Source organism: Lathyrus oleraceus, chromosome 1 (assembly GCF_024323335.1).
Source record: "Lathyrus oleraceus cultivar Zhongwan6 chromosome 1, CAAS_Psat_ZW6_1.0, whole genome shotgun sequence".
Lineage (NCBI taxonomy): Eukaryota > Viridiplantae > Streptophyta > Magnoliopsida > Fabales > Fabaceae > Lathyrus > Lathyrus oleraceus.
Window position 1 is genome coordinate 385098090 of NC_066579.1, and position 12245 is coordinate 385110334.

Here is a 12245-nt window from a genome sequence, read left to right on the forward strand (position 1 = left end):
CGACTTTGGTAGGGTGATGGGGTGGGTGCAAAGCGATGTTGGGTATCAGGTTGATGGTCAATTTGTTGGTGGTGGTATGGGGTATGCTCTTGGTATTGGGGTTGGGTGTATGGTATATTTTGGTTGTATGTTTGTGTGTTGGTTGAACAGAACGTTTGACAGACAGGAGTTGTGTGTATCCGGTCTGACACTGTTGTTGGGGGTTTGATATTGAGGTGTCAGGTGTGTAAATCATCTGGCATGGGTCGTACAAGTACATATCCTCGGCGATGAACTGAAAACCAACCGATCTATACCAAGCCATATAAGTACGACTTAGTTTTTCTTCAGTTGGCATGACTGCGTCAGTTAAGACATGGTCATGGCGGTGCTTCCATTTGCGACACTCCGATCTTGCGAAGCTTTGCCATGGATTGAAGTTCTATTGGTCGTTAACTTTACGCAGATGCCATTCTCCTAGGCTAGATGGGGGATCTGGGATGTTTTGGGGCATACCGAACTACAACTTCACACGATCACTATTGTGCATCTCCACAGTTGTGAACCGTATTATCGGTGTGCATGCAGTCCATACGGCCGCGTCTTCAGCGTTGACCTCATGGTCATGATCCAAATTAAGGTATGGAGGCCAAATGAACTAAAATGTGAAAGAAGATAAGATTATAATCTAGGTAGAAGAAGTTAACAAAATATAATGAAATAATTAAGTTATTATCCTTACGTCTGTCGGTCGAAGGTGATCCAACAGATTGCGATACTGAGTAATACAGTGTCTTGGACATCTGTTGTAACTCATACCACGTGCAGACCATCTACACCAAAAAGTCAAAAAAATATTAGTTAGAGATAATAATCTTTAAAGAAGTAAGTAAAGATATAACAATTTAAACAACTTACTTTTGTGCATATGAAAATGTGAAAGGGTTGTTGTTGACGGGTGCTAGGGACGGTAGTCTTGACCAACCCCATGCTTGTAGCAAAACAGCACATCCAGAAAATGTAGATGTGTCTTTGTGTGAGTTTTTGCACAATGAGCTATAGAGATAGGCTAGACAAGTTGATCCCCAACTGTAACTTCCTATTCTATCTACATGTCTAAGTAAAGGTAAATACATATTATGCATGCTAGAACCACTACCTTCGGGAAATAAAAACGAGCCAATTAACAGTATAATATAACACCTAGTTTTTATTATTCGAGCATCTTCGCTAGAATGCCCATCTAAGTATAAACTATTATAGTACGACTTAAGGCGTGAAAGTAGTATACCTTGACCTCTTGCGTTATCATCTAACAAATCAGTCTCCAAGAGATCCATGTAAATTGAATTTGCATAGTTGGTTTTACCATTAGCAGCCTTACCTTCAATGGGCAGTCCCAAAAGCATGTAGACGTCTTCTAACATCACGGTACACTCACCCGTTGGGAACCAAAATGTGTGTGTCTCTGGTCGCCATCTTTCGCATAAAGCTAGAATGAATTCGTTATCTACGGACCAAGATAAAATCTTGCTTATATGACCGAAACCGGCGAGTTCAACATAAGGTTGAATCATCGGGTCCATATGGACATATTCGTGGACCCGAGTCCGGAACCTTGATACATCCTATAAAAGAAAGAACAAAAAACTTGACTAAGTTGGTATGTTAAAATAAAAGGGGGTTGGTGAAGATGAAAGAAAAAAAGTTAACAAAAGAAAAAACTTACATATGTTGCGATGTTTGCAACCGTTCCTCTATGTGATTCGCCCATTGTAAGGATAGGTATTTTATCGGGGGATTGGTGTAGATGAAACTACAAGAAGTTGTTGCAGATGAAATTGTAGAAGAAGTATTGTAGAAGAAGTAGTGAGAGTGATGATGTGGAAGAAGTGTTGATGAAGTGGATGTATTTATAGGCAAATGAATAGGAGCATGAAAAGTTATGCTTGCATGGTGTCTCCAATTGAATTGGAGACCATGTACAACCTTTAAAAGGTGTCGTCATTCAAATTAGCGCCTCCATAGGGACATGCATGCAAGACCTAGGTCCGATTGCTTGGTTTCGAGGTGTACAAGACTGTCACCGTCATGAATGTATATAATCAAAGCTTCTCGGTACTACCAATGGAGGAATACTGGCCTCCATATGAAGGTGATATAGTTTGGCACAATGACGAGATGCGTAGAAATAAAAAAGGAAGGCCAAACAGCACACGTATCAGGACAAAAATGGATTCCACAGATAAAATGATAAGATTATGTAATATCTCTCGTCAACCAGGACACAACAAGAACAATTATCCCAATCGAGGAGCATCATCTGGGTCTTAAGCTTTTTGTAACATTGTATTTCTGTAACCTTCAATCATTATATATCATTAAGTTTTTGTTACAACGAGGTTCACAACAAACATCAATACAAAATAAGCTATCTGAAAACAGAAATATTTCTAACTGATTACAACAATCAAATTGATGTCATCTCGACCGAACATCATTTCCCTAGCATCCTTATCAATCTTCATTCGCACCCAACCAAAGATATTGTCGAGTCTCTCAATACTTCTAATTTTCTTCCCTTCTGGTATTTTCTCATCTAACCAACGAACCAGCTCCCTCTTCAGTTGATTGAACGTAGTGATGTTCCAGAACAGCATCAGCATCTGAGGTTTGTCTCTCGCATAAATCACCTTTCCGTATCGGCGACGAACACCAAACATGATTGTCAAATGATTAATTGAGATGTGGAACAATGACTCACACAATGCATCTATTTATAACCCAAAAAATGCATTTTACACTCAGGCGTCAATCCAATTGGCGCCTCCTATCAACTTATACATAGGGGCGCCAATCCAATTGGCGCCTGCATTCAATTTTTAAGAGGAGTCGCCAATTGAATTGGTGCCTCCTCCTAAAAGTGGGGTAGTTTGAGATTTTTTTTTGAAACCAGTGGTATTTTGGGAATTTCCTTCAAAAGGTAGGTTATTTTTGTAAAAATTTCCACCTAACACATATTTGAACAAAAGTTTCTTTATCTAAAAAATAGACTATTATTTCGATAAGACAACTCAATTGATAGTAAAATCGTTAAAAGATATTATGTGATTAGAATTATCAAAATGAGTTGCTTTATATTGGTAGGTTGTTAAGTCTAAAAAATTATAGAATTTCGATCTTAAAATTAGAGTTCATAGATTTTAGGGTTTTTTAGATCTGATCTTAAAAAACTTGTTATCCATTAGGACTAGTATGTACGGTCCGCGGATATCCATTAGAACTAATATGTATGGTCCACGGATAGCCTGTTAGACTTAAATTATATTTATGTTGTCTCTCTCTAAAATATTATAATAATTTTTTTACATCACTATGTTTTATCTCTATTATATTCAAAAAAAAATTATAAATATTATACATTAATATATTCAAATTAATATTTAATTATTGTGTTTTATTTCATAATTTCCTCACATTTTATTAATTTTTTTATGTTAAATAATTGAGTATTATTGAATATAATTTAGACATGTATTAACATATTATAATATCTAGACTTAATTCATGTTTTAGTCTCTTAACTTAATTTAATTAATTTAATGTTTTGTTTTAGTCTCTTAACTAAAAAATATTATAAGTTAGTCTCTTAATTTCACTTATGTTACCCTATTTGGTCCCTTCCTTCAATTTCTGGGAAAAAACGTTAAGTTCTGATGATGTGGCGTGACAATTGTAGCTACCGGGACTGTCGTCATGTTTAAAGAGAAAAACAGAAAAGTCACCCACTGAATTTTATTTGGATTACCTCTATCAGAGAGGAGAGGGGAAATAGTCTATAAAACTCTCAAAGAAGAAAAAGGTGCACACGGATAGTACGAGGATAAATAATTGGTCTCGCAACCGAGACTTGGGTTCAGAAGTCGGTTACGCAAGGGGAAGGTGTTAGCACCCCTCACGTCCATGGTACTCCATGGGAACCATTTGAGTTTTTTACTTATGCGGGTATTTATCTCATTTATTGTTTTATTTTCCAAAAGAGTGTAAAAAGAGTGATGAGACTCTGGGTTTTTTATTATTGTGCTCGCCAAGGATTATGGTCTTTGTGCCTACATATCACTCATCGAGTGATAAGGAATCAGAGCTCCGTAGTTCGGAGTATAAAATGTTTGTGTGTTGGTAAATTTTATCTTTGAGAAAAACGTTTTCGGAATTGTGCCCTAAGGTACAAAAAATAACGTTTGATGGGTCGTGTTGATTTTATCTTGAATAAGGATTTATGAAAAAAGGGTTTTGTGATTATATTGCACTAAAGTATATGGGGGGAAGTGAATATTCTAGACAATAAGTCAAGCGTCTTGCGTCCAAAATAATCAGAGTAAGGGTATGAATGCTCAATTTTTACTCATTCTCCATCACTTAAGGCTCGTGGTGCACAATAGTAATTGTATTTTTAATGTGTTTTGAATTTGATTATGAAAATGCCGATTGACGTTGAATCAAGGGTTTGTTTATTTGATTATGAAATTTGGCTAATGGAATGCAACAGGTATGCAAAGTAACCAACGGGAAAGTAAATAGTCTCATTGTAAGGTAGTACAAGAGAAAGCCTTGTGTGTGAAAAATGACCTAAGTTACACAAAGGATAATGGTGTTACAAACATGTCCCCCTAGGATGGTGACATGATGTCATTCTTACAATAGGAATATAAGTACATATGAAATCCAACGTTAAGGCAAAGTGTTAAAAGATTAAGGACAAGATCTCCAAGTAAATGTCCTACATGAGATCCTCTAAGTCCAAGTTGATTACAAGTGGAAAGAATCCTTTTTTTTTTGTCTTTATCAATTTATCATATTTTTATTATTTTTAATGTATGATGACAATAAAGTAAATAACAATAAATAAAAATATATGATGAGTTTATACAATGATGATGATGGTGATAATGAGTATTTGAATGTAAATTAGAAGGTAATGACATAAAATTAAATCGCAAGATAATAATAATAATATCACAATAACAAGGATTAGTGAGTATAAATGACATAAAATAAATCACAAGGCAATGATAACAAAATCACAATAACAAAGGTTAATAGTAAGTAAAGTTAATAAAATATAATTAGTGGTTAGTAATATGTGCAAAGTAAACATTTGAGGATTATTTATCCATAAGTCAAAAGATCCAAAATATGGCGCATCAAGGGATAACTTATCATTGTTGCAAAGTATTGAAGATGATTAATAATCATCTAACAATAGATTTGTAACAATGAAATTTATACAACCCCAAGTCCATCTATCAATCGTTTGAAAAATAGAAGATTATATCACTCAAATGATTATAAGTTTGTTTTCTTCTTTTTTTTACTATACAAGGTGGTAAGAAACAAATAAATTGGCACAATGTAGATTATATATGAATAGATAATAATGGATATAAACATAAAGTACTTGAAATAAAATGAACAATAAAATAAATTGTGAACAAATAAATAGCACAGAAATAAAGTGCAATAATATAAATGTTAGAAGTTAGTAGTTAATGGAATCACAATAAGCAAATGGATTAGCAAGTTAGTATACATAAATATGATTTCATTTATGCATCAAATGACTCAAGTATGGTTGAAATAGAGGCAATTTATCAATGCCTCAAAGTATCATGAATGATTCATTGATCATTCATTAATATGTTTGAAACATTGAAGGTTTTATCAACTATAAACAAACATGGTCAGGATCTAATAGATTTCATCAACCAACATAAATATAACAACAAATCAATAAAGAATAGCAAATTATATAGTTAGATTAAAAATAGCAAATAAAAAGTAGTAAGAGCAAAAAAATCCCAAAAAAGTGTGTGAACCAAACAAAACCATTTGTCTCAAACTTGACTCAAATCTCTCTCAAAAAATCAACCAAGAACACGCAACTATTTTCAATACAAAACAGAACCAGAACTGCTAAAGAGTTTGAGCTACAATCATTAGCCAAAAATGTGGAAAAAAACTAGCTTGTTATGGTGTTGAGCTTGAAAATGAAGCAAGAGGTTTGGGATGGAGGTGATTATGGTTGAAACTCAATGAAGGGGTTGTGTTGTGAATGTTAGAGAGTGGAAGATTATTTTAGGGGGGAAATGAAATGAGGAAAAAAAATTGGTGGAGAGTGATTTTAGAGGGAATAGTTTGTTTGGGTTTAGGTTTAAGGAGAGGATTTGATTGATGTTTTGACAGAATTTTAGGGGTTGCTAGCTTGTCAAAAGGGCGGGGGAATAGTGTCCTATTTATAGGGAGAATAAGTGGGTAAGTGGGTGAAAAGAGGGGATCATTTGGAATAAAAAAAAGAGTTATTATTGTTGTTCTACGCAGTGTAACTGATTATCAGGATATGGGTAACCGTTTACACAAACCAAAAATGGCCTAGGGAGCCTTCGTTATGCAGGTGTAATCGGTTACCAAGATTTAGGTAACCGGTTACACATACAAAAAATGGCCTATAGAGCTTGTGTTACACAGGTGTAATCGGTTACCAGGATTTTGATAACCGATTACACAGACCAAAAATGCTCATGAACATCTGTTTTAAATGGGGTGTAACCGATTACCAGGAATTGGGTAACCGGTTACACATACCAAAAAAGATTATTTTTTTGCTTTGTTACACATTTTTCTTTGAAGCTTTAACCGGAAAACCTCAGTTTCTTCTCAGGTGTGAACATCATGCCTTGAGTCCGTGTAATATGCTTTTGGTTATGAATGTTAATGCAATTATGGTAATGAAAAAATGAATGCATGCATGTGTAATAGGGTCATGGATCAGATGAAGGTTGTATAGGTTATGGTAAATTTTGGGGTATGACAACAGTAAAGTCATTGCTATAAATCTGAGTCAGCGTATGTAATTAAAAATTGATACACTATTTAAAGTGTATGTGTTTTATTTTTGGAAGTTAAACAATATATCAGTTTTTAACTACATATAATAACTCAGATTTGTATCAATGGTCTTATTGTCATGCCACGTCACCAGAACTTAACGTTTTTTTGTCAAAAATTGATAGAAGGGACCAAAACGGAACTTGATGACTAATTATATTTAGTAATTATAAAAAATAATATAATACTTAAAAATGTAATATATTAAGAATAATATAATTTTTTGTTGTATTTATAATAAATATTATGGAGTTTTATTTTTAATTGTTTTACTAAAATAATATTTAAAAAATCTCATTTAGGGTCGGGTAGCCTGAAACTCATAAAGGGTTGGACTTGTGTAATAATTTTTTAGCCCATACTACTGTCATACCCCAATTTCGTCCAGGTAAGAAAATCTTTCACCACCATTCACAACCAGAAGTTATAAGGCATAAACTCTATCTTAGGGTTTCTCAGCCCTAAACTACTCCAAAATTCCTAAAGGAACATTCAATACTCACATGTTCATTCTAAAGAAAACTCTCGGTGTCATCAAAACTTTCAACAATTTTTTCAGTGGCGTTTCATCTGTTAAGTTCCTTGTTCATGACCCAAAAAATCTGTTATGTTTATCTCTTGTCGCTATTACTAAGGCATGTGATGGTATGCGCATTTTTTAGGCTTGTTGGTTATAAAAGGCCCATTTTGGTTATCCATGAGACCTTTTTGTTTTAAAAGCCCACTCCTATCAACATGTACACGATTAATATTGCAAGTTCAAGGTGTGGTTCAAATCTTTTTTACACGTACTAGTCCAAGCCCACTCTCTTATTAGCAAGTATTAAAAGCCATTTTTACTTGTGATGATCACTTGATTAGCCCAAGTTTGCAAGCCCATTTTTTATATCCCAAATATTTGTGCCAAGTCTGGATCCTTCATAAGTGTCTAATTTCAAGTTGTATTTTTGAAGCATGTATATGTTTGTTTTAATCTAAGGTTAATTATAGGAAGGGACTATTATGATGGACAATGTTTTAAGGCTCTCATATTTTATAAACCTATGCGACGTGATCTTTTGTTGGCTTCGTGGTTGGAACTGAGCTTTCAATGCTTATGATGTGCGTTTCATTTTGTTCTTTTAGTTATATGATTATTTAGCTAATAATAAGTATACTAAAGGCAACCATTTATGGAACGCTCATTCTTATTTTATTGTGGCCCAAACAATTTTCAGCAAGATATTACTTCAAGACTTGAATGTTTAAAAATTGATTACACAAACGAAATTCTAATATAGGATATTACAAACAATCCAAAATTTAATACACATTATCCAAAAATACAAAGTGTTACATATTGAATAATCAAAGTTTGCTGCAAATCCAGCTGTTTGAAAACAGAGCTTTCAAAAGACAAATTGCCCAAAAACACCCTTTGGATTGAAGCACCCTAAACCAAACTCCCTCATGGAACTGGTACAACAGTCATTCATTCCCTCTTTCTTAATTGGGTTTGTTTCACCTTTGTGACCTGCAAAAATAAAAGCTTAAGTCAAAAGTCTTCTCATCATAAGCACTTAAAAAAGCTGAAAAATAATTAATAAATTAATTAGATAAAAGCTTTGCACAGAGGACTACAAGGAACTCTCAAGAACGTCTCCGCCACAGACAACAGTAACAAATCCATAAAATCTAGATCCCCACGAAATATGGGATGGACAAAAGATATCCTGACAGATTTGTCCTAGAATTGACTAGCTCATCATGAAGAAGATAAACTACACAATCTCACTATTAGTACCCAGAGATAACACTAAGTAAAGAGGACGGTGAATTCTAAAAACATCAAAATAATCTTTCCATTAACACAACCATCAAATAGCATTCAAGAGGAGAAGAGAACAGAAGAAGACGAAGAGAGTTTAGAGGAGACTTATCTGGAATCGCATCAGAGAGGGCGTCGGTGACGGACCAACTCCGATAAAGTATACTCCTTTCTTTTCTTTTTTCGCTTAAAATCTTTACACCATCATGATCTCCTTGTTGCACTGACTGAAACCCCTATGTTAATTGCTTGAAATTTCCGCCGTTGTGGCTTCATTTGCAGATTTAGGGTTTTGACTCTGAATGTTGGTGTTTAATTTTTTTTTGTGTTTGTTTGGCTTGAGGAGAAAATTTATGTGGTTTGGTTTGTAAAAAAACTCTGTTTAGATTTTTGTGTATGATTAGGGTTTCCGATCCAAGGCTTTGGGTTAACTTTTCGTTGTTTTCGTGACCGGATCCGTAACCGTGAGGTTGAAATAAGAAGGTTTAGGTTTAGTTTGGTTGATTTGGGTAAGGATTTGTCGGAGAAGAAGGTGGCACCGCCGTCGTTGGTCGGCAACCACCGTTTTCTCCGGTAGGTTTTGGCCGCGGTTGGTGTTTGGGAGTTGTAGAGCGTTTTGCTGCTCTGAGTTGAGAAAGAGAGTGAAATAAGGAAGGAATGGTTTGCATGTCCCAAGCATTTGTTTTAACTGCCGCTGTTTGTCCAAGGTTGTGGATGACAAGTGTCATTGACCTAGGACACTTGTCGCTGGTAGGTTTGTTGGCTGGCGTAGCGCTTCTACGCATTAAGGTACACCAAGGTACCATACGCCCTCTTCATCCACCGTGTGATTGGAAGACCGGGTCGGATCTCCAGATCTGACGGTCCAAAGCATACTCGTGAGTCAACACGTTTGACCAGATTTTTTTCAGGGCCTTGTGTGATTTGGTTTGGGCCAATTTAGCTTGGGCCTGTATTCGCTTTCCTATTGGAACCCCCCCCCCCCCACCCCCCCCCCCTTTTCTTTCACGTTTGACAGATTCTGTTTGGGCTTAGTTTCTATCCCAAGGCCCAAACTGTTTTATTTTTATTTTTGTTTAGTCCATTTTTTTACTTACTTGATTTAAGTAGAGTTTTATAATTTAGTTAAATTTCTATTATCATTTCTAAAAATAATTAAAATCATTTGACTATCTATTATTATTATCATCATCATTAGTTATTTTCATTATATAATTATTCATTTTTTTTTTGGATTTGTAAGATTTATTTGTATTAATACTTATCTAGTCGTTGTTGAAAAGTATATCTTCGGCAAATATTTTTATATCGTATCCACAGAGATTGGTTGATATTACCGCCGTTCTATAATCCAAATGTTATAAGTTTAAAAAGTAACAAAGTTGTTTTGGTTGGAAATTATCTTGTGAGTAAATGTCACTAAAAATAGTAAACTGGTTTTAATCAAATGTAAAAGCTTGGCAAGATTGGAGTTCACTATTCTAAATGCTTATGATTCCTTATGATAAATATGTAGATTTAAGATTATTGATGATGTTCAAGTATCCTCTCAAAGTCATTTATGTCTAAACGATATTGTGATAATCACTATATTGATCCTTAGACGATCTCTCCACCTAACTATCAATATAACAATCTTTAATGTTTGATACCAAAGAAGAGTAATGAATAAATCTATCTCTACAACTTATTCACTACTTGAAAATTTGTTTTATGTCAAGACTCAAATAATCTCTCTCGACAACTACTCAAATCTGGTTTTCAACTTAGGGCAAAAACAGTATTCAATACATCAACAATCTTTATCATATATAAAAGTCAAATGGAATACATAAACAAATGAGAATAGCTACTACCTCCAATCTTGACAAAAGGGAGTTTAGCTCCTCATCACCATTGTTACAAAACAGAATGTTAAAAAAGAAAAACTATGTTTTCTCTCTTACAAAAATCTCTCAATGTTCAATGTGTGAAATGTAATCAATGAATGCCCTAGAATAATGTATTTTTCTCTACAAAAAGGGTTGACATTTCCTTAATTGATCATTCTCATCCAAAGTAGAAAAGCTATTCCAAGGCAGACACCAAAATGGCAAAACAACTTTTTCCTGAAAGACAACACTTTTGGCCCTTAATCAGCTTGCTGGATTCGCAGCCTTCGCGGCGCGAAGGCAGTTCGCGGCGCGAACTGATGCTTATCCAACTTCCTTGTTTTGCAAGCTTCATCCAAGATGTGGTGTTGCATTCCAAAAGCTCTTTCATCTAAAAGTTCTACAAAACTGAAAAATCTGTGAAATAACTATTCAAAACAAGATAAATTAAATCTAATTGCATTTATACAAATTAATAAGAACAAAAGTGTGTAATTACATCAAAGTTTGGTAAAAGGGACCAATAAAATGATATAAAAAGTAGTACTAATTGGTCCCTAACAACTCCACCCAACTTAGCATTTTGTTTGTCCCTAAACAAAAGTTTCCACCCTCACAACCAAGGCAATGACACACAAGATTGGAACAAGGATTTACCAAGGACATTCAAATGGTTCAAAAGTTTTGTTTGGCAATTTTCTCAATCCACCTATCTCAATTCTAGACAAAACATGAATAAGGAAAATGGTTGAGTGCAAAAATCATTCCAATGAATTCAAAGCCATATATGTCAAAATTGAATCAAACTTACACACACATCATAATAATGATGAATAACATGAAGGGTTACTTTCACTCATCCAAGCAATTAAATCAACAACAACTCAAATCATGCGGTTATCACAACAAATACCAAATCATGTGAAAAATGAGAATCAAGAGGTCTTTCAAAGGTTGTAATGTGGCTTAGGTTACAAGAAAGAATATGATTAAGAGAATTCAACAAAGTTGCCTACCCTAAGGGAGCAATCCCAAACATTCAACTCTACACGATTTCTCTTTCTTTGATCCCTATCTTTTTCTTTTTTATTTTTTTTTTCTTTTCAAATCCACACAACCATGAGCATTTTCTTTGCTTTTTTTTTAAAATTTTTTTTTACCCTTTTATAAAACTCACTTTTCCAAGTTTCTAATCAACTTTTCACTATACTCTCCCCAACTTTAGATTCCAAAACCAAATTTATTCAAAAATGCTCCCTACTTAGAAATAAGTAAAAGGCAAAATTTGCAAACAACTCGATTTGGGGTTCCAATTGGTACGAAAGAAATTAGGATTCATTTATTCCACGATTTTCAATGATCAATGAAATGAATCCTAAAATAAGCTCAAAGGGGTTTAACTAAGGATTATTCCTCACAAGGTTAGTTGATTCAAACTTTTTGGTCAAGTGGTTTTTCTCACAAACAATGCCTCTATCATTTTCAAAATTTTCACACAAAAATAGATTGATGCATGATTTAGCATGATAAGAATGAGTTAAAATAATGCTTGGTTTCCCGCTTTTTAGTGTACAATGGAAAGCTTCCTCACAATTGGTTAAGTCCTATTTTGATTCAAAAGTGAAATATACTTCAATGAATTT